General features: G+C 57.3%; 1 pseudogene; it reads right to left on the bottom strand.

Moving 5' to 3' along the window:
- The window catches only part of LOC129735173 (hydrocephalus-inducing protein homolog), a 105,763-nt pseudogene that overhangs the window by 10,435 nt on the left and 72,667 nt on the right, over nt 1–22,661 (bottom strand).

Genomic DNA, 22,661 nt, shown 5'->3' with positions numbered 1-22,661 from the left:
AGACCGTTCTCTTAAATTCTTTTGGTAGACAACGTACGAGTCCTTGTCTCTGCTGGCTGCTTCCACCATGGCCTCCCCTGCTTGACAAGCACTTGTGGATTCCCAAACTCTCCCAACCTGCTCATCTCACGGGCTGACCCAGCGAGATGCTGCTGCAGTAAGAAGCCCTACCAGCCCAGCTCGGCACTCCTTCAGCAGGGAGTGCTGCCGCGGAAGCACCCGGGGAGACACAGCGATGGAAAAACAACCTCAAGAATTGTGAGGTGTCCCAGAGCAGGTGGCATTGACCGTCAACCCTCTCCTCTTCAATCACCCAGCATCCTCACTGAAGTGCAGCCCCCAAACCACGGGGAACAAAACCCCAGGGTGACAGCTTGTTGCTCTCCGTTAAGAGCCCCGGACAGGCTCCAGCATGGGCGCAGGGAGCACGCCGAGGTCTGGACAACCAAACAGCAGCATTCAACCACGCACAGCGGCAAGGTGGCTGTAACGTGCGCTCAGGACACAGCGCCTGGTTGTCTGGGCTGACGCAGATGCTCAGGGATGCACCATGTGCTCTGGTGAACCCAGGCTGAGGCAGCAGAAGTTGGGGTCACAGCAGCCTTGTGTCCCTCAGGTGCAGCTCTTCCTGGCCCAGCAGCACACATGCCCCCTGAAGCTCAGCTATAAGAGCAAGTTCCTTGCTGCTAAGGGCCTGCCCCCCCGGCGATGCGGGTAGAAAGGAACCTCAGGAAGGCTCATCCTTTGTCCCCCTCTTTGCAGGGAACCCTTCAAGCACAGCCTCCACCCCGAAGATCTCGTTGCCCTGCCAGGGAGGGCACAGTCCCCCCCTCACCTCCAGTCGGATCTTCTTCTCAATGTTGAGAGCCTTTGTGGGCTTGAAATACAGATGCACGTCAAACTCCGTGCGCGGAGCCACGATGCCCTCGCGTTGTGACACGGAGAAGTCCTCGCCCAGGTTTTCCAGCCCACAGAGCTGCCAGGCCACAGGCAGCAGGGTGCTGTTTTGCAGGACCAGGGTCTTGCTGTCCTCCCTGCAGAGGCAGAAAGACACCCTGCACCAGCTGCTCGATGGTCAGGATAGGCCTTGCAACTGAATGCATCTTGGAGCAGCCCTATGCATTAGTTTATATATATATCTTTATCTATACACATCCAGTATTTATAGTATCCATAACATTAGTTAAATGTTTTCTCTGTGTCACAAGTCTCAGAGGTGAGGTCCTGGGGAAGGGCTGGGTGCTAACGGTGTATCCAACAGAAGGGACATAAGGAGGAGCAACTGCACTGCTCTCCGAAACAGCAGACGAGATACAAATGAATCAAGATGCCCATTGCACCACGTTGCTGGGGGCTACAGAGCTTGCGGCTGTCCTGGGAGAACCAAGCCAGCAAGGAACGGTGAGCAAGAGACCGGGAACTGCTGGCAGAAAGAGGGACGCCAGCCCAACACCCAGCCTGAAGGGCCATGCAGCCAGCCAGAGAGGCTGAAGGGGAGCTCACCGACAGCACCCGTCCCCAGCAGAGGGGCCGTGAGATGACTGACCTGTGCAGAAGCAGCCTGTTGAAATGCACGTGCTTGGGGCTGACCCTCAGCTCCACCTTCACCCCCTGGCAGCACAGGGGGAAGACCACCGGCTCTGGGTTCTCCTTAATGCGGCAGACGAGCTTGTCTTCCACCAGACCAGCTGAAGTGGGGTACGCCCAAATGCTCAGCTTCTAGCCCCGTCCCCGAAACAAGAAATACAGAAGAGCACTCAGTGAGCAGGAGGAATGGCTCCTGGGCACTTACACCAGTGCCTGCCCTACCTGCTGTCCCCTACCTGCTTCTCGTTCGGTTTCAGCCTCAGGCTGGGAGGTTCTACAAGGAACGTGTCCGCCTTGAGATCGCGCTCAAAGGAGAAACGCGCCTCTACTTCCACGGGGGTGACGTTGAGGATGGTTATCGTCTCACAGTTGCTGGGACAGTCCAGTGCCTTGTACCTGTCCACAAAAGGGGAAAAGGCTGCAGAGGAGACCGTCGCCTTCATCCCACACCAAGGAAAGCGCCATGTCCTGGCAGCGGGAGGCTGCACTGCAAGACCATGTACCAACAAGCAGGCCAAGAAAAAGCATCATTTTCAGGGGCACACTGGATGCTATGTGTGTCCATCCTTGCGTTACTTTGATGTCCACCCCTGTACTTGGTGCCTCCAGCCCAGACGCGTGATGATGCACAGGCCACTTAAAGAGCATTTTACAAATTAGAAATTCAAAGATGCCTGGAAAAACAGAGGTACTGCAGGCACGTGGGTTCTCCCCCTTTCTTTGTTGGGTTTCCTTCCCTGCAGGGTACAAAGAAATGCTCTTGGAAAGAGCTTTTAAAAATAGTTTAGCTTTTGTCTTCCAAAACAGTCACGAGATTGCCTTGTATTTCACAGGTTAGCTCAAAGTCTGAGGGAAGGAAATAGAGAGGATTCATTCCCAAGAGGAATGCTGAATTTAAAAAACGTCCCTTCCCTCGGGTATGGAGCAGATTTGGGAGTTAAAGGGTTAAAAAGCACAAACAGAAACCCAAGGCCATGCAGCAGCCTGGCTAAAGATCCTCTTTTGGGTTTTGAACTGTTTTGATTTCATTTGCTTGGGTTGTCAAAATACCACTGGCTCTCCAGAGCTCCCATGAAGAGGAGAACTTAATTTCTAATATTTTAAAAAAAAGCTATGTTAAAAATAGAAATGCGCCAGCAGCTACAATGGCAACTTTTTCCGGCAGACTTTGTCCAGCATTGAGGACGGGGAAACAGAATTTCCATTTTCATTCCTCTGCAGATCCCCCACGCCCCCATATCGGCAGGTCGAATCATAAGGCCTTACTAATATTACAAATGGATGAATGTTTTATAAAACCATCAGCAAAATAATTGCTTGTTCAGTCCACCTGTAGAGCTCAAAGCACTTTTAAAAAACACCATAAAGTTCATTTCTTAGGTGGCGAAGCTGAGATGTGGCGGGGAGACACAAGCTGCTCCAAGTGACCTTCAGGCTGGAAGCAGCACATGGCTCTGGCCACCAAGGCACCCACCAGGGAGGAAGATCAGCTCCGTCTCTCCCCTGCTCCTCCAGGACTCACTTGCCCATCATCTGCTCAAGTTCACACATCTGTGGCCCTTCAGCCCCCTGCATCTCCCAGGCAGGTCTCCACCTGGGCCTGCCCTGAATTGTGCCTCTGGGACGGCTCGTCCCCAGACGTGTCCGTGGCAGCACGAGGCCCTGGAGGTGCCATCCCAACGTCCCATGCTGCGCAGGCAGCGCATCAGGATGCTCGCTCAGGGCGGGGAGCACGTACCAGTCTCTTGACTTCCCACACAGCAGCGGTCCAAAGTGGAAGACACCCGTCTCCGTGACATACTGCTTGAAGACAATGTCGTCGTCTGCCTTGCTCTTCCTTCGGCGGGGAAACACCAGCCTGGGCAGAGAAAACAGGGAATGAAGAGCTGTGAGATGCTCCAAGTAGAAAACCTGGTCAGAAAGCCGTAACCCTTACTGGTGGCTGCGGTACCAGTACTCCCAGCTCCAGGCATGGGACAAGATGCTGGGCGGCTCAGGCAGCACGCTCTGCCCGAGCCAGAAGGTCACCGGGGTACAAGGGGCAGCCCTGGCTCTGAGCCCAGGGGGGAGCAGCGTGGGAGGCTCCCAGGGGCAAGCCTTACCGTGGGTCTTGGCTGATGGTGGGGTACAGGCAGGTGCCCCTGCAGGGCAGCTGGTACAGTCGCTTTGTCCCCAGGATCTCGAAACGCAGCGTCTGCTCAAACTGGCCCAGCACCGTGGAGCTGAAGTGGACCTTCAGTTCCACCTCACCGCGGGCAGGCACTATCCACCGGCAGCTGCTCAGCCTGGCAGTTAAAGAGAGGGCTTCAGACACGGCTAATGAGCAAACAAGACGAGGAGGAGGGCTGTGGACTCGCCATCCCACGGAGGCACCAACAGAGGGGCCCTGAGGAGCTGGGGATGACAGACCTCACTTGACAGGGTGGCCATGAAGCAGAGCGATCTCCTCAGCCCTCAGCTCACCTGACATGTCTCGGCGGGGATGGGACCATGTCCTCGCCGCTTTGGTGCGCCCCAGGAGAAGATACGGGTGCTTCCCTGTCCAGCCCCTGGAGACATCTCCTGCCCTGACCGGAGCTCTGCTTCTCCCTCGCAGCCTCCCAGCTGCCCGCAGCTTTCTCCTCACTCGACTGGCTCCTCACAGGGGCGACCTGCTCCTCTGGGGTCTGAGCCACAAGGGGAGGGAGAAAACAGAGAGGTGAGACCTGCCCCGAGACATCCCCCTCCTGGAAAGCAAGCTGTGGGTTTGTTAACAATTAGGGGAAGCACTAAATAAACAACCACATCTGCCCAGGGACTTGGTCTTCCTCATCAGGTCTAGTTTTGCCTACAACACTCTCCTTGCCCAGGACCTCAAGGCAAGGCGAGGGTTTGAGGTGTTTTTTTAAACCGTTATTCTCATCTTACAGACATCACAGTGATCCTTCCCCACCCACCCCCCTGCCCTGGCACCTTCACTTCGGGCACAACGGGGGCATCCACGAGACTTACGGCAGCATTCTTGTCTTCTTCTGCAGTGGCGCCTTCTGGCACAACAAAGACAAAGTGCTTGAGGGCTTCTGCTGCAGGGGCCATCCGCTCTGCCGGGTAGTGGATCACGGAGTAGAAAGCAGTAGGGGGGATGGGAAGCCCGGAGGGACCCAGTCCAAGGCTATCCAGGACCTAAAGCGTAAGAGAAAACCCTGTTTGTACTCCTGTCACCTTCATCCTCACACTCACTCCTTAAAGGCACGGAGCTTTCGGCAATGTGGTGGGGGTTTATTTATATCGGGCACCGTGCTTCTTCATGCCCAGTGGAGTGGGCAGGCTCCAGAGCAGTGCCAGGACCTACAAGTGGGACCTAGAGAGAAACCTCTCCCTGCAGTGACTCAGCTGAAGGAAACCTGAGCTGCCCTGCCCTGGGACCATTTGCAATGATTTCCAGGCTGGGAAATTCTCTCAACAGACGGGATGCTTGTACAGAGAGCACTCCTGCTTCCCACCCACCTGAGGGATGGTGAGAACCTCCCGCAGCCATGGGGCTGCTGTGGAGCCATTGTGGAACATCATCGGTGGCCCGGACAAGGCTCTGTGCCATTGTCACCTGGTGGGACACGATGCACCGGGGCCCAGGAGCACGGCAGGCTCAGCCTCCGAGCCTCACAGGGCTTTACCTGCTCTGCCGCTGGCAGCTCGCTGCTCTCCAGGATCTTCCTAGTAATATCTTCTGAGCCCAGCACCTGGATGTCCAAGCAGGGCACCCCGACACCCTGGCCTCTGGCTGACCCTTTTGCACCTTCCCCTTCCAGCTGAGGTATTCTGGCATCCTCAAGAGCCTTCAGTTCTGCCAGATGCTCTTTCTCCAGCCTCCCCTGATGCTCCTTCTCTCTGTCCCTCCGGCTCCTGGGGCTGGATGTGTGCTGGGGCTGCTCTTCTGCTGGGTGCCGTGCGTCCTCGTGGTTCAGGGGGAACAGCAGGATACCCTGAACCCTGTCCCAGGATGACAAAATATGCGCAACATCCTTCTGTGACGTCTCGTAGATATTAAACCTCAGGGCTAAGTTCTCGCTGTCACTCTGGGCCTCATTTTTGGTTTCCCCCTCTTCCAGGTCTGTGGGGTGTGCAGCCGCTGCCAGGTGGGCATCCATCAGGGTGACCTTGCTCTGCTTTTGCTCATCTTCCTTTGTGCAACGTGCAACAGAGCCCGGGTGCTTCCTTACAGATCGTGTCTTGACCACCCCCTTGGCGACCTCCGACCTCCGGCTGTTGGATGTGTTGGTGTTGCTGGTGGGACTGTTCATGCCCTGGGCAGGAAGAGCAAAAAAAGCAGTGAGCATTTCAAAGCACTGACTCAGGTGCTGTAGGGCAGCAATGATCTTTACAATAGCACCCCAAACCTCGCTCGAGACCTGTGCTAGGCACCCTACAAATCCCAGTTCAGAACATAGCTGGTACCCAGTTTAGCTCAACAAACCAGACTCTTCAGTGTCAGACTGATGAGGAGTCCTGCAAACCAGCTGAGGAACAGAACAGGTTCCCAACCCAAGCAGAGAACTTAAGACACCTCCTTACTCCCGTGCAGTCCTCTGGGTTCATTTCTGGTGCGCTGAGCATCCCTGTGGCTGGCTGATCCTTTGCAAAGTCTGCCTGCTAATGAATACCTAAGGCCTGGGGGCATCTCCTGCCAGACATGTAGGAAAAGACCCCACATCCCAGACAGATCATGGCTCACAGGTGTAAGTCACAGGCAGAGTGGGAAGAAACGCTGGACTAAAACTACCTAGGGCTTCAGTAGTCAGTATGTGGAGTTACATGAAGCCAGGACTCAAAGGCGGCATGATCTTAGTAGAGCAGCTCTAGCAGCAAACCCATGGGAAGACACCCCGGTGCAGCAGCAGCACGATCAGACCCCGGTGGTTGTTTCCCAGCACAGCCCCACATGTTGCTCCTGCCAGGTGCTCGTCCCCAGCACTGCGTGGGGCTCCCTGGGGCACGGCGCAGCTCCGTAGGAAGGTCCCCAGGGCTTTCAGTCATCTCTGTAAACAACCACGCACCTGCTTGACACCAGGCCGGCTTTTCCTCCTCAAAGAATTCTCTTGGTCTTTTCCAGTCTTTCTCTTCCCCTGCTCAGAATTCTTCAGCTCTTCCTCCTTCAAGCGTTCCAGCTCCTGCCGACGCTTTTCCTCCAGCTCTCGAGCTAGCTGCTCCATCTCCCTTCAGCAAGCCAAACAGAAAACATGCCCGAGAGTCACCACCAGAAGCCTGGGCTTGCCGCCATCCCAGCTGGTCCTGCACTTCGTTCCCTGACCCTGAGGCCAGGCAGAACCGTTAGGCCATCTCTGTGGACCTCCCTCAGCCTGGGGAGGCTGGGAATATCCCATGTGAGGAGAGGTGGGAGGGGACCTCCAGGGCCAGCCAAACCTCAGCCTTGCTTCGTAAGGTCAGCCTGGGCTGAACGAAGTGCGGAAACACACGCTCGCTTTAAACAGGTCCCCCTCCCAGTTTCAGACTTAGCCTGTGCATCCTCCTCAACCCCTGCGGCCTCCCCTCCTGGGCTGCTTTGCTGGATCAGAGCTTCTCCCAGGCTGACCTGCTGCTGCAGCTGAGGGTGAGCCCAAGAGCCACCGGCTTCTATGGCCAGTGTCGCTCAGGAAGGAAAAACCTAGGAGATCAGCAAGGACTTCCCCTACGGCAGGACTGGCATCTAAACCAAGCCAGCACAGCTGCGCCTCACACCAAGCCACACCACAACCCCTCTGGTGTGGGGAAGAAGGGGGTGAAGATGAGAACCAACGTAATTAACTTAGAGACACTTCTAAGAGCAGCGGTCAGGCAAGCCCAGAGCCCAGGTCCCGGCAGCCACCGTCTAAACCCGCGGGCTCTCCGCTCAGCTGGAGAGAAGATGTTCTCTCCCGGGAGGAAGGGCCTTCCTCTGCTGGGAACCTGGAGGGTGGAACTGCCCGCTTGGAACAGACACTTTCGGGCCTTCGCCCCGTGACCCCTCTGAGCTCAACCGAGGTCTCCGGAGCAGGAAAACCCTGCAGGGGCACCCTCCTGGGGAGTTACAGGCGCACAGACCTCTGCCTCCTCTCGCGCTGGACTTGGCGTATCTTGTTATGAAGCTGAATTTTCTGCTCCACACTGAGGGCATCATACTCATCCTCGTCCATCTCCCAGAGACGTTCTCTCTCCCTGCGGGCAGCTTCTTCCTGCTCCCGTCCTTCAGCCAAGGCCAGAGGAGAAACCATTAGCAGAGCTTGCTGTTGGGGGTGAGCTGCCAGGATTCACAGCTGTGTCCCGAGCCAGCCGATCATCCTGCCAGGAGATGCTGGGGAGCTCACAGCCCTGCTCCAAAATTCAGATCAGCCCCTGAACTGTCAACAGTTCACGGCGAGTTCCCGCGCCTTGCCTGGCTCCTGCGCACCAGCGTGGCAGGCAGCTGCTGCTGCTGCTTCGGTACTGAGCCACAACAGCTGGCACTTGTGCCCAGGCTTTCACGGTAGAGACCAAGGGAAGTCTTCCCAGCCTCAGCTCTGCTCTGCTGCATTTTAAGCGACTGTGAGCTGAGCGCTGGCTACACCCAGGCAGAAGGTGGAAGGATTAATAAGACCACTTCTTACAAGCTCTGCTGGTAACCCAGATACACACAGATAAGGCTGAGTGCTTGACAGGGAAGATTTGAGAGGTGCGGAGATGAAAAGTCTCACCTTCCTGCTCTTTTGCAGCTGTCTCCCTGGCTTTAAAGGACACATAATCCTGGAACAGGTTCACGACGTAGATGTGAGGCCGATTTCCAACAGCTTTGAGCAGGCAGAGGAGAGCAGATGCCATGTTGTGCGCAAAGAGGGTTTCCAGGCCATCAAACACCACGCCCTGGTAGCAGTCACTCAGCTGCGAATAAAGTTGAAAAGGAACAGCTTTTCTAGTCAGCTGTGGCACACACGGGGCTCTCAGCCAGTCAGTAAATGTCCACTGTCAGCAGATGTCAAAGGACACCAGCCATCGTTGTGTCCAGCGCATCAGCCCAGACGAGCTCTGATCTTTCCCCACGTTCTGCCACCTTGGGGCATCTGCAGCTTCCCCCAAGGATCCCTGCGTGCAGCTCGGGGCTCCTCTGAGAGCAGATACAGACCTCCTCTCCAAACTGCCTCGCTGCCTGTCTCTCTGGAGCAGGAACGCAGCATCTGCCCCCACCCCACCCACGTACCTGGAGCCTTTCGGAGAGGATGGCCACCAGCAAGTCCTCGGGCAGCACGCAGCTCAGACAGCCCAGCCCTCCCTCTGTGCTGCCACCGATGCTCAGCCGTCGCTGCGCAGGGACGCAGGGAAGGGGAGGGTGGAGATGAGAAATGGAGGAGCCCTGCAATGTTGAACGCCACAAGAAAAGTAAACCACTTGGGTAACCCCTGAACAGTTCCAACTGCTGGGCTTGCAGCCAGGGTTTTCCACTAGCGGGAGGCTCGAACCAACCCTGCAGGCCAGCAGCTCCAGGGGACAACCCTGGAGGACACATCCCGTGGCTTGCAAGCCCCCAGCGCAGCATCCCGCAGCTTTGCCCACTGCCTGCGGCCACATTAGCCAGGACTGCACTTTGCCAACAAACTGTTGAGGCCCAGTCGAGATTTCTGCCAGAGCACAGGGGTTTGTTCCCACCCCAAGCATGCCCAGCTGGCGCTCTGCACCACACACCCACACACCAGCCCCCACTCTAAGCAGCCCCTTCGCTTCTCAGAGGCAACAGAAAGGACCCAGGCATTAACCAGCGCAGATCACGCTTCACCTGGCAGCTTGTCGAATCCCTTCGATGCTGTTCCCGGGATTGGGATGCACGGCCATCCGCCTTGCTCTTGCTTGCTGCAGTGCTCACCGGCCTTTGGGAACTCGGGGACTGCAGGCTGCCGTCCTCCCCAGAGCTGGACTGGCGCAGCACTGAGCTGTGCCCGGCCTTGGCATGGCACTGCACGCTGAGAGAGACATCTGCATTGTGACCTGCAGAGGGGACAGATGGCTCAGCGGGGCTGGCGATGGGTGCTGCGGGGAGCAAGCGGGCACCTTCCACCCCTGGCAGGGACACAGCACTTGTCCCCCAGCCTGCTGGGCACTAGCAGCGCTGCTCTCCAGAAGCAGCTCCTGCCCTGCTTCCCTTACTAGCACGATAAAGCTGAGAGAGGACGGAAAAGCCAGAGAGTTTGTCGTGCACAGCCCCGTGTCCCTCCTTAATAAACATGCACACAGGTGACACTTTGCACAGCAGCTCCCCTATGGATCAAGCCAAAGATTCGTCCCCCAGCACCATCATTTTCCTACCTTGCACCCATCCTGCCTTCTCCCGTGGAGACTGTAACGGGCAGCCCTGCCCCAGCGGCATCACCCATCTCCACGGAAGCTAAACCCTCTGCCTGGGATAACCCCACCCGGCACCCAGAGCCTTTTCCCTTCCACCAGCTCCCAACCACCCAGGTTCAAAGCTGAGCAATGTAAAACGTCCCCCGCCAAGGCCAGCGTCTGGCCTCACCCTGCAGAGCTCAGGGCAACAACTGCCCAAGAAAGTTTCCCCAAAGTCTCCAGTCTCACATGGAGCACAGCACAGCACGCGCCAGCTCCGCAACCTGGCAGTGTCAGTATAGGGGGAAAAAAAATACATTTCCAGAGAAAAAGAGCTCATCTGCAGTGAGTCTCATCCAAAATTCCTCCAGGAGGTTATTCTTCCCTTCCTCTCATGTCTGTGAAGCTACACTCACAGTCAGTCACCTAGAGCTTAATGAGCCACTTCAGAGGGTTATTCCTTGTTCAAGTGGGCAGCAGTTCTGCCTGATGGCCACAGGGAGCAAGCTGGATTCAGCTCTGAGAAAATGTTTTTATAAAGCTCTGAGAAAGGTACGGGTGTGCTTCACCACTCCCAGAAAAAGGGACGTGTGTCAAGAAGCCCAGAGGCAGTAAAAATGCCTTTGTCTGACCCCTCAAAACAGAGCTGCTTAATCACCCGAGCTGTGTTATGAAATGGCTCTGCATTTCTACACGCTTGCACCCGTGCTCCCCAAGAGACCCAAGGGCTGCCAAACTCCTCTGGAGCAAGCAGAAGCAGGTGGCCGTGGTGGGCTTCCAAAGCGCCGCTCTGCGCCCAGTGTTCCTCCTTACCCTCATCCTCTGTCTCCTTGTGGCTCTGCTCAGCGGCAGCCCTGACGCACAGCTCCCGGGCACGGAGCCCTGCCGCGCTGCTCCCGTCAGAGATGGCTTCTGTCACCACGGCGTCGATGGACAAGCAGGCAGCGCCGTAATATTTGGACAGGGCGACCGCTGCCGCTGTCTTTCCTTGAGAGAGAGAGGAAGGCGGCTTGGTGACATTTGCAGGTGAAGCATTCTCAGGGACAGGCTCTGGAAAGCCCCCCCAGAGGCTTTGCAGGTTTCAAGGACAGTCAGAAAGCACATGTCCCTTTAGGGGACACCACGAGGGAGGCAGCTTCAGCACGGTCAGAAGCGCTGAACTCCAGAGGCAGGTGGATCGCCTCCACCTCCGGTTCAGCCCAGGACTCTGTCCCTTGTGGTGTGACCTCAGCCCTGGGCCAGGACATTGTTTCGAGCCCTGTCCCACCACCACCGTTCGCTACCCTGTGCTGGTGGGTGCCAGCTGGGCACAGTCTGGGGGTCAGCACGGGCTAGGGGCTGCTCCCATGAGGAAACACGGGCACTAGGCAATGTGGTCCCATGCAGCAAGAGGGACGTGGCCACCCCGTCTGGGGGGACAAGAGCCTAGCTATACGGACACAAGATGAGCCACACCACTGGCACCAGCTAGGCAAAGGCCTGGGACTGTTTCACGGACCAGCAGAGCTGTGGCTTGCCTCGCTTCGCTTCAACTGGCCGACCAAGCACCACGGCCCACCAGGATAAGTCTCTCCTGCTTCCCGCTCTCCTTGCAGCCAACAGCTCACGTGCCTGTCCGAGGTGCCCCATGGACGATGATGACGATCCCTCTGCGGTTTCCGCCTGTGCGCCCTTCTGCAGGGATATCGATGCCCAGGTGGCGGGCGATGGCCCTATGGACAGGGCTGTCGGCCAGCTCTCCCGCAGCCTCCTTGCTGCTGCTGGTGCTCTGCTGGTGCTCTGCTGTGTAGAACCAGGTAGAAAAGTCAGCCTCCTGCCTCCCTGTGACCCTGATCGCCCTCCCCATCCCCTCAGATCCTGCGAGAGGAGACTGCTGAAACCAATGTCACAGCCCAGATCTCATCGTGCCTGTCCTCGAGGCTCGCGCAGATCCAGCTGCTGGTGAAGGGGCCTGTTCAGAGCACAGTAAGTGGGGTGGCAGGAGGAGGAAAGAGCATCTGGCAACACCCAAGAGGCCCGGGCCACATCTTCCATGAACCCTCCCCACGGTCCTCATGGGAGTTTGGTCCCGGGTCCTGGTGCCTAAGGGGGGTGACAGGTGCAACTGGGCATTGGAAACAGTCCCGAGGGAGATGGCACCAGGCTGCAGTGAAGCAATGGAGGTGGCACTGAAGTCCACCGCTGGGGCTCTTTTGCTACAATGGACAAAATAGGTGAAGAGCTTCGGGTTACCAGCCGTCCCGCGTCTTTCCTTAACACCTTCCTCCTCCTCTTCCCCACATTCGGATTCTGAATTCACCCTGTTGGACTGGCTTTCATCGAAAAGGGAGGGGGGAACGACCGAGCTACGGGGTGAGGTGCTGCAAACAACCCCAGCGGAGTGCTTTCTGCCCCCATCTGACAGGTGCCAGGCACCTTCAGAGCTGGCCGAGGAGGAAGGACGTGGGGAAGGAATGGCAACCTGCTCTTGGCCATTCCCACTTTGCAGGGCCACAAGCAAAAGCAAAAATCTCCTAAGGAGGGAGACTCCCAAGGCACCGAGGAGCCTGTCCAGGGGTATTCTGAGCTTGTGCTTGTGTTGCCGCGAAGGAACAAATCTAAACCAGCTCGTTAGATTAGACTTGGTCCTACAGGCTGAAGAACTCATCTGAGCCTGCTCTTTGCGGCTGAGGGACACAAGGGGACACCCTGATGATTTCCCCAGTGTGTGGCAGTAAGATATGAGCTTGCTTTAGCTGCACTCAGGGCTGCGAGAGGATGCGTCTCACAAGCCACAGGTTTTCACCTGGCAATTCCTCCACCAAGCTGGGGAACAGGCGGCTGCTAAAAGCACGGGCTTTCCGTGGAGAATGAGGTCATGGAGAACTCAGGGTACGCAGCCTGGACTCCCTGCTGTGTCCACACTCAGGACAGACCATGCCAAACCCTCACCCTTGTCCTGGTCCGCTGGGTCCCCGGTCTTGGGCTTTGCTTGATCATCCTGCAGCCTCTTCTGGTCCTGAGAGTACTCCAGCACCTCTGGGGGCAGCTTCTCACCCGGGCCACGCAGAGGCAGCAACAAGGTGTTGCGGCTGTCGTAGTCCTTCAGCATGCGCAGGACCTGTGCGCGGAGGGAAGAGAAACCACGTACAGGAGGGGTTTCTTGACCACACGAACACACTGCCCAGCCAACCAGTCTTCTCCCTCATGCCTTCCTCCCAACACGGACTACCCAAGCACCCCCCTCCGCCTGCCAGCAGAGCTGGCTGCCCCTCAAGTGCCGCCAGGCTGTGCCCTGGGGACTGCCTCCATCTCCCTGGCGCAAGCCCGGGAATGCCACCACAGCGCTGTGAAGCTACGGCAGCACGCACACGGGGACCAGACCTTCCCGCTCACCTGCTCCTCCTCAAGGTACTGCTGGTCAAACTCCAGCGAGTAAAACTCGATGGGAAACTCGCACGGGTTCTTCACCACCACTGTCCCCTCCGCCCCACGGCTGTATGGCAGCACCGGTCCCAGCTCAAGCACTGGGGGGCTGAACTCCAGCTGCGGCTCCAGACCTTGTCCCGAGACCTGCAGCTGGAGGTGCTGGCTGCTCTGGCAAATGTTAATCTTCAGCCTCCTTCTGTAGGACTTCTGAAAAGAGAGAAGCACAGAAAGGTCCTGCACTAAGTCCCAGGTGACAAGGGCCTGGAATTCAACCCTTGCCCCAAGGTCAGCGGTGTCATCGGTACCTCTAAGGTGAATGGAAAACAGGTATTTAATTATAGCAGAGGCTGCAGCACCTGCATGCTGGCTCCGGGTAACTGGGATGGATCCTGGGTGAGGTGTAACTGGCTGTTTGGTGTCAGATCTGAAACAGTCTGTCACACGTTTTCACCCAGTCACGAGGGAGCGCAGTGCTCGTGAGAAAGGTCCTCGGGGTTACGCTGCCCAGACACAGCTGTGGCACTGCTGCATCAGGCAAACACCAGCCACGCAAGAGGCAGATGAGCTCCCGCTGGCTAGAAATAAGGGTCATCTTCTCTGCTCAGCGTTTGGCTCTGGCCAAAGCCCAACACAAGCTGGTTGCATCCCTACTAGCAATTCTACCGTCCCTGGGACTGTTCCCAGGCATGGAAGCACTTGTGTCCATGCTGTCACACACTGCCAGCTTCCAAGTCACTGTGGCCACATGCAAACTGCCTTTGGGAATGCTCCATCGCTTAAGCTGACTCCCAGACCGCGTGGGAACACGCAGGCAGGTTGGGCCAGAGCCACAGGGACTGCTGGCAGCATACCGCTACAGGTGACAGTCCCGCCGTGCCCAGGAAGGTGTCTGGCGGCTGTTTTGTCTGCTGGTACCGGCAGCAGGATTAGCCCAGGTTGGCCCTTCCAGGGTTGTCCCCTGCGAGCATGCCAGCTGCTCTGCACCGGGGCGTTGCAGCCTGCAGATATGCCCACACCAGGTGGAAGATGAGGGGAAACAGGTGGATCTCCTCCACGTGCCGAGAGGGAGCCACACCGCCGAGCCTGGATGCTCCCTGTGCAACTCCCCGTGGGGATTCCAAAGCGCTTCTCAGAAGTGCGCGCTACAGGGGAAACTGGGGCACAGTGGGTACGGGGCTGGCAGAAAGCTCCATGCGGAGGCCAGACCTCATCCCCTGCGCTGGGCTCTCATTTCCACACTGCCCTGCCAGACCTCCGCGGGGTGACACCTGCCAATCTCACCTCTTCCACGGGTGAAAACCTGACTCGCATGTTGCATCGCTGTCCGGGAGCGAGGGTTCCGGCCGAGGGCAGTGCCTCAAAGACACGGGGCTTGGCTTCCAACTCCTGCAGCAGCTTCCGACGCATGCTCGCTGACAAGCATTTGTCCACCTGGGCACAGAAACCAGGCGTGTGAGGTGGCCTTTGTGGGGACAGACTCTTGGTTCCTGCCGTGCTCTGAGATACTGTTACGGTGCGGAGAGCACCCATGTCCAAACCAGACGTGGCCACCATAACCTGGTGGCACCATAAATGGGAGCAAAGATGTGTAGGCAGGGCAGGCAGATGGGGAGGCACTGTCCTCAGAGGAGGAGGAATGGGTGAAGATGGCAGAGAAGTGAAGCATCAGCTAACGAACAGGTCCAGGCGAAGCAGCCTTGCTCCGTACCCTCAGAAGCTTCCTCAGCCCAGCTGTAGCCCAAGCGCCCAGGCAGCCACGGGGGCAGAAAGGGCAAGAGAGGCAAAGAAAACCCAACCAAGAAGTTACGTGTCACACGTTGTCTGTGCTTTACCTTAACAGGCTCGTGCACGGTGACGAACCATTGACAGGGGACCTGGAGCTGATTGTGGAGCTGGACAGTTTCTTCCCGGCACTGCCCACACTGGACAGCGGAGAACTCCAGCCTGTCCCTGGAGAGGCAGAGGGACGGCACAGTCACGTCGGCACGGAGGCGGACATGGAACGTGGGGCCACCTGCTACCTAGTGAAGGACAGAACATCCAGCTGAGAGACCAGGTGACATCTGCGGCTGTGTCCAGCCTGCTGCCTGCCCCAAAAGGTGGTACCTTGATGGGCAGGAGCACGTCCACCTCTCCCAGTGGCAGGTTGGCGCTTTGTGGGTCAAAGCGCACTCTGAATGTCTTAGTCCTGCAGCAGGGCAGGCACTTCACATGGTCCAGATCCACGCTGAAACCTTGAACAGATGAAAATAAAGCAGCTGAGATACATCTCATGCCGCTTGTGTGTCACAAGCACGTTAAGGCCACGCGGGTGTCCTGGCTGGCAGCTCTGCGAAAGACCCCCTTGTATCCCCGGAGAAGCCTGCTGCTCTTTCTCCCTTGTCACCGCCCAAGGAGAAAGCGTTTTTGCAGCCAGAATCCAAGGTCCACATGGTAAAAATGAAACCCATCAGCTGAGCTTCAGCAATTCCTTCCTTGGGCATCTCAGGGAAGGAGGCACAGACCTCCCCAAAGGAGAATTTCCAACGAAGGTTCCCCCATGCTGCGGTGTTCCCTGGACAACAACTTAGAGAAGACACCTGACCACCCCTCAGACACAGCAAGTCACCGTTTGATGGGACACAGCCTTGCCTCAGGGCCTGTCGTGGAAGCCTGTTTTGATACACCAGAGGATCTCACAGGCTCTTTTCTCAATAAAGGCTCAACTGAAGGGCTATGACATCATGAAGTCTAAACAAAGCACTTCCAAACCACAAAGGGTCCCGTCCGTTTGCAACACGAGCCCACAGAGAGCACAAAACCTCGGCTGTCACTCATGGTAGCCAAGAGCAGAAGATGATGAGAGGTGACCAAGGTGATCAGCCCACCTAGTCCCTGAAATGAGGTGTCAGGGCAGTCCCAGGCAGACCAGGTCTCTGGGCACTGCTGGCCAGGAGAATTCAGGCTCTAAAGCACCGGGCAGGGGGCAGTCAGGAAGAAAAAAGCTGTACAAACAGGCACTCAACCCCCCCACACACCCAGTGACTTAAGCTCATCTGTCAAGCCCACGGGAAGTCCCTCCAGCACTGGTTACCTGTGCCACACAAGACACGTCTATCGGCGAGGAAGGACACAGGCAACCGCCCGGGGTTGGTGATCTTCACAAGGTGTGTGCGGACGGTACCAGGAATGACACAGCCAAAGTCCAGGATGTACTCAGGCAGCTGAACTCTGAAAGGAATAGAGACATTCCTTAAACCACAGCCCGGCTACATTTCCAGGTGGACAGAAGACACAAATAAAGTGGGTATTTGCTGCTGTAAAAACCCAGCTCAAGCCTGTGAAAGCCAAGGCCTGACCACCTGGTAGTAACACTTTGGTAAGTCACGGAGGGTGCAGGTCCTAGGTTTTATCAGCTACCAACGGGACCTCAACATAAAATTGTGTTTAACTGGTCGCAGCTCCTCGGCTACAAAGAGCCACTGTGGCTAAGTCCACCAGACCTCCACTGGCCTCAGTGGAACTGCTAACCTGGTGTACAGCCCAAGCCTGAAATCGCTTCAGGACCTTGCAATGAGATTTGCCTGCACAGGCAATCTTCCCTGCTCTGCAGCCAGGTCTGTCCCCAGAGCAGCCCCGGGAAAGGCAGGAATCGACACCTACAGCGTTCAAGGGCAGCTCCTTTTCCAGAGCAATCCCACTCGGGAAAGCGCATAAGTGGTCTGTTTTGCAGAGCATTTTCTTCCTGAACTGGAGCCTACCGTGCCCCTGCCTCATCAGGAAGGAGCAGAGGGAAGGACCAAGGCACCCAGGCAAGCCCTACGGTCCCACCAGCATCTACACCCCCTGCTTTAGGGTTTCTCAGCCCGTGCGATTCCCTGCTGGCTTTGCTTAGCGTGGCCTGTCAGTTGGAACAAAGATGCCAGCTTTGAGCTGCCTCTTTCAGAGCTGGTCAGCAGGGACGGTGTCTGTGCTGTCTGGAGGGGCTGGATGGTCTGCACTGCACCCCCTCAGCACTAAGAGCAGAACCCAGCATCTGTGGGGAGCTGAGCACCCCAGGGTGGCACTATGAAGTGAGGACACTCGGCTGCTCACAGGGAGCACGTCAGAGCTACCAGGGTCAGACCCTTTCTGCAGTGCCCAGCTACTGCCAGCTCTGCAGACACCAGGAGCTCTCGGGAGCAGGGGTGCACTGCTGGGTGTCACCCTTGGGGCACCTGGAGTCTCTACTAACTTGAGAAGCCTCCGACGAGCACGCTGGTCAAAGGCTGCTTCCTCTGGGGGACCGGAGCTGAGAGCTTTCTGCTGCTCCAGGGCATGTTCCTCTATCAGCAACTGCTCCATCTGCAGCTGCAGCTGCGTGTCCCACTGAGGAAAGGAAAGAGAGCGGCTGGTTAGCAAAGGTCCTGCCCAAGGCACAGGCTTGTCTCTGAGAGAGGATCCCACCCTGATCTTGTTGAGAGGGGCGATGGAGTCCCTCTGCCTCGCTGCTCAGCGTCTGTGACACCTCCTGCTCCCTTAGTCAAGACCTGATCTCAAGGGAAACAAACTCCTGCACCTTCGCCTGCCCAGTCACTGTCACAAAAGCTGATCTGGCCAGACAGCCAGCCAGACAAGCCAGGAACCTTCCAGAGCTCCGAGTATTTGCCTGCCCCCAACCAGTGCCAGAGCAGCTTGGACAGCAGCTCTCTTGGAAAGGGAACCACGAGAAAGCTGACGCCTCTTGGAGATGACCGCTGACAGCACAGCCCCAGGGCGCAGTCAGGCTGCTGCTGGTAAGCTGGGTCGTGAGCAACAAACCCCTCAGCCACGACCCGCAGCTCCTTCAAAGTGCCAGGAACTCAGTCACTTGAGCACGGCCTTCAGGAGCTCTCCCTGAGGCAGTCGGGGAGCTGGTGCATCTGCTGGAGGGACAACAGCCAGAGCTGGGCAGCCCCTGGGGCAACGCTGAGCTGACACATGGTCGTGGCCAGGTGCGGGCAGGGAGGTCCCAAGTGCCAGCAGGGCCCCAGGAAGCCTGCTGCGGGGTGCCCAGGGCTCGAGTGACACAGGGGCAGGGTGGCACATGCCAAATGGGGCTTCTCACCGCGGTGTCCGCATCGTCCCTGGGTGGCTCCGCGGCCGCAGCCTCCCCCAAAGCAACTGCTTCAGCTCGCTGGCTGTCCTTTGCCATCTTTTCTTTGGCCTCTTTGAGGACCTTCTCATATTTTGCATTTCCTGGAGGAAGAAGAGATCCACAAATAGAAGCGTGGACGCCGTGCCAATCCCACTTAAGCTGGGAAGCCCCACTCCCCTGATGCTGGCCTCTCCCAGAAACAAACTCCTTGAGCAATCTATGGGAAGTGGATGCTGCTGCTCCTCTCTGAATCCTGACGTTCACTACCACCCACCTTCCCCTCTACAGAGGAGCATCCCATCCCCTGCAACGCCATGGCAAATCCAACCCTGCCAACATCCCTGCCAGCCCGCGTTACAGCTTCCCCAAGCTTTTCTGCCCAGCCGCCACCTTCCCAGGCCTCCGACAGATATGCTGGCAAGCTCTGCAGGGTGGTTCCTGGGGCAAAGCCCACATGGACTCACCTACTAGAGACTCAGGAAGCAACCCGAGGGTTGAGTGTTGCTCTGACAGCCCTGAAACCTCCAGGCTCAGTGGGGGTGGGGGTGAGCTGCCCTGTGGGCATATGACATGGGGAAAAAGCCAGGGGACCTTCCTGCGGAGCAGAGAGGCAGTGCTCACCGCTGATGTTCCTGGGCAGGTCCAAGCAGATCCTGGGAAGGGTCCCTTCTCCTCTCAGGGTGATGCTTGCTGGTTCCAGGTGACCCACTTGAATCTGCAAAGCCCTGCAGAAGACTCCAGGCACTCCTGGCAGGTAACAGGCTTTGAGCACTTGCTCCTTGCCAGGTCCAATGTAACCCTGCAGGGCACGGGAGACAAGAGAGGGAATGCACCAAAGAGCGTTTGGTGGGGGGACGGCTCAGGCGACAGACACACTGAGAAGAGAAAACAGCTTCTCCTATGGAAGAAAACGTCAGACAACATGGCCTTCTGGCTTTCTCGTATCCTAAAAGCTCGAGTCTCCTACACCAGGGTGCAGTACGTCCTTCAGAGGGCTCGCAAGGCTGCATTCCCACAGCACAGACCGCCCTTTGCTCAGCAGGAGCGCAGCTCTGCTGCTCACAGCGCTTACCCTCTGCTAGCAAGAGCCAGACTGAATAAAGAAAAGCTCTTTTACCAGCTGCTGTGGAAGACGAGCTAAAGCCCATGCCCTCAGCAGGGCCAGCAGCTCCTCACACTGCACGTCAGTGGTTCCCAGGCTGCTGCTGAAGGGCCTGACTCATTCATCATCCCAACCAAACATCTCCTGCCTGCGTGGTTACACCAGGGGTGCGTGAGCCCATCCAGACTCACAGCGACCTGCAAACATACATCTCTGGAAATGCAGGAGCAGACTAGGACAAATTCTAGGGAAGAAGGTGTTGCTGGGAAGGACATCTCCTCTCTGGGCTTCCAGAAAGGCTCTCCAAGCCTCAGGCTGGGCTCACGCCAGCCACATCGAGAGCAAATGGAAGCAGACAGCAGCATGGCTCTGGGTGACCGGGCACAGACGCAGACGCCTTTGGCTCGCCCTCTGCACGCTGGGCTGGACCCTCGGCTCCCCGCTCCCCTTCACGCTGCAGGGGAAGCCGCTGAGTGGGACAGCTCCTGCCACTTGGTCCCCTGAGCCTGTACTCCAGCGCACAGCGCAGCTGCAGCAAAGGTGAGCCCTGCCAAGCTGCCAGCACCCACGCTGCTGCTGCAGCAGCTGGCTGCACGGGTCCAAGCAGAGCTGCGTCTTCGGCAGCCCGCGGGAAGAGGGCATCAGTGTGTCATCCCTTGTAGGAGACGGGCACGAAAACAATGTGAAAGCCATTTGGCTTCCTCTTCCCCTTGCAAAAAGAGACAAAGGTAAGAACGCTGCTTCAGCTCAAAGACATCCACGCGGGACTAAGAAGCTGGGGCGCCGGGATGCTGCAAACTCCTCTCCTGGCTGTTCCAGCCCCGATCCTCCCTGACCCCCTCGCTGCCCCACAAAACTGCTGCAAAGCAGCAAAGCTGGAGGAGGGACCAATACAGGGGCTGCTAAAATTTCTGGCAAAGCAGCTTCATGCCCAGGCAAGACAGTATTTCAGTCCTGCTTAGTGCTGGCAGGGGGCAGGTGGGGTTTCTTACAGGCAGGGACAGGGAGTACGCCCTGCTTGACCACACAACCTGGGGAAGGTGACCCTCACAAGAGCCTGCACCATCTGGCTCCAGTGTCGGCACAACCACAGAGCTCAGCACTCGGGGTCCAAAGAGCTACCGAAGCCCTCGTGCCTCCCGCCGGCGGCTGCTGCAGGATGCCAGAGCCACCCACCAGCAAAGGCCATGAAGGGGCTCTAGTAGGACCGCGCTTGCTCGACCTTCTCTGCCACCCAGCAGCAGCTGCTTACAGCCCTGGCTCTCCGTGCTGGTTTTGTGGCTCTGTCTTCCTTTTCTTTTTTTCCACCCGCCCCACCACCTTTTTTCCCTACAACCCTCTCCTGGGCAGCCTGGCCAGGGTGAATCACTCGTGCTACTCACCGTGCTGGGCACGGCCAGGGGCACGCCGAGCGGAGGGCTGTCCGCAGCGGCTGCGCTGGAGCCGAGCACCACGTAGGTGAATCCCATCTTCCCTCTGTTCTGCAGGGTGACCTCCGCTTCCCTGACTTTGTTAAACAGCTGGAGAGAAGACAGAGGAGCGGGAAGTTACAGACGCAGGTCTGCTGCTGGGAGTCTCCTTCCCTTTTCCCTGGCTTGAAAGCACATGAACACAGCGCAGAAGCAGGGAGCGCAGAGGAGGTACAGGCACTGCGGTGTCCTGGGTTAACCTGGGCAACCCCCAGCCACAGGGTACCTCTTAGCCCTACGCAGGAACACTATCGACGGCAGCACGTAGAGGTGCAGTAATAAATAAACCAGGGGATACAAGCCCCCTGCTCTTTAAGGTGTCACCTAACAGCCAGCTGAAACAAAAGAGGAGGCATCGAGGCATTTCAGAACAAGAGGCACCTGCATACAAGTATTTGCAGGCAAAACAGAAGCAAAAGTAGAGACAGACAGGGCAACAGCCAAACAGGGCCAACAGCTGGAAGGGTCTGTGGGGATTTTAACTGAAAAGGAGTGCCAATTGTTCTGGGACATTCTCGCCAGATGCAGTGACTGGAAGCCCAAGTTAACTTCCTCCCTGGTTTATTTTGTTGATTAATCAAGAGCATTAAAAGAAAGCATCTCCTTGGACCTCAGGCTTTAGGAACGGATGGGCGGATGAGGGTCCTGGGGACATGTCCCTTTGGAGATCACCACGGGGTCCCTGCCTGTCCCGGGAGGCAGCGCTCGTTACCTTGAAGAGGAGGAAATCCCAAATATGGGGGGGTAGAGATGGCCATTAAAAAACAACTCTGATGCAGAATGTATCACCCAAAGGCAGTACTTCCAAGCGACAGAGCCAACAGAGTAGCTGGGAAGGGAAGAGCGCCCTAGACCTCGGTGGGCAGCAACGCGCCGGCGACAGTTCCAAGACAAGGACCTCTGCCAAGAGAAGCGTGCGGTACCTGCAGCCCGCAGTCGATCTCCGTCACGTCAAGGAAGTAGTTGATGAGCGAAGCCTCCCCACTCAGCGCAATCTCGTAGGTCGGGCCTCCCTCCACACTGCACAGCGCCGTGACACGGGCAGCAATGTTTGTGCGGCCAACGAAGGTGAATGTGACGCGCTGGCTCTTGCCCGGCGGCAGCACGCCGTACAGTGGCAGGACATCAAAAACCTGGAGGCAGGGGAGGAGAGACAGAGATGTCGAGCGTGGAAATTGATGCAGAAGAGCAGCCGTGGCTGGGAGCAAAGTACAGATGTGGCTGGAGGGGCCTCTTCATCACAGGCGAGATCACCCTACTCTCATTCTGCATCCATTCCACTTACCGGTGGGAGAGACCCTGGGAAAAATCTTCTCCCATACTAATTAATGTATTAATACACTAAATTAATTTGGGATGTCTCCTGGCAGCAAGACATTCTCTCAGCTGAAGAACTTGCCTTGAAAAACACTTTTTACTGCCTTCAGAAACACACGAGACTTGGAGATGAGAGCCCTTGGAGCTGGGGGTGGACTCCAGCCCAGCTCGTCTGACTCCTGACACTTTTCACACTCTCTCCGACCCACACACTGCTCTCGCAAAAGCTACTGCAAAAGCTACTGCAAAAATTTCCTACCGAGCACCTGATGAGCAACAAGATGAATACACCCTCCACAGGCGCTGCACAGGCAGGACCCTCGGTCAGCCCTACATGGCCGGTTGCTTCAGCAGCGCTGTGCAACGTGCTGGGAGGGAT

The sequence above is a fragment of the Falco cherrug genome, unplaced genomic scaffold (assembly GCF_023634085.1).
Source record: "Falco cherrug isolate bFalChe1 unplaced genomic scaffold, bFalChe1.pri scaffold_44, whole genome shotgun sequence".
NCBI classification, from domain to species: domain Eukaryota; kingdom Metazoa; phylum Chordata; class Aves; order Falconiformes; family Falconidae; genus Falco; species Falco cherrug.
This window is presented reverse-complemented; position numbering and strand designations above follow the sequence as displayed.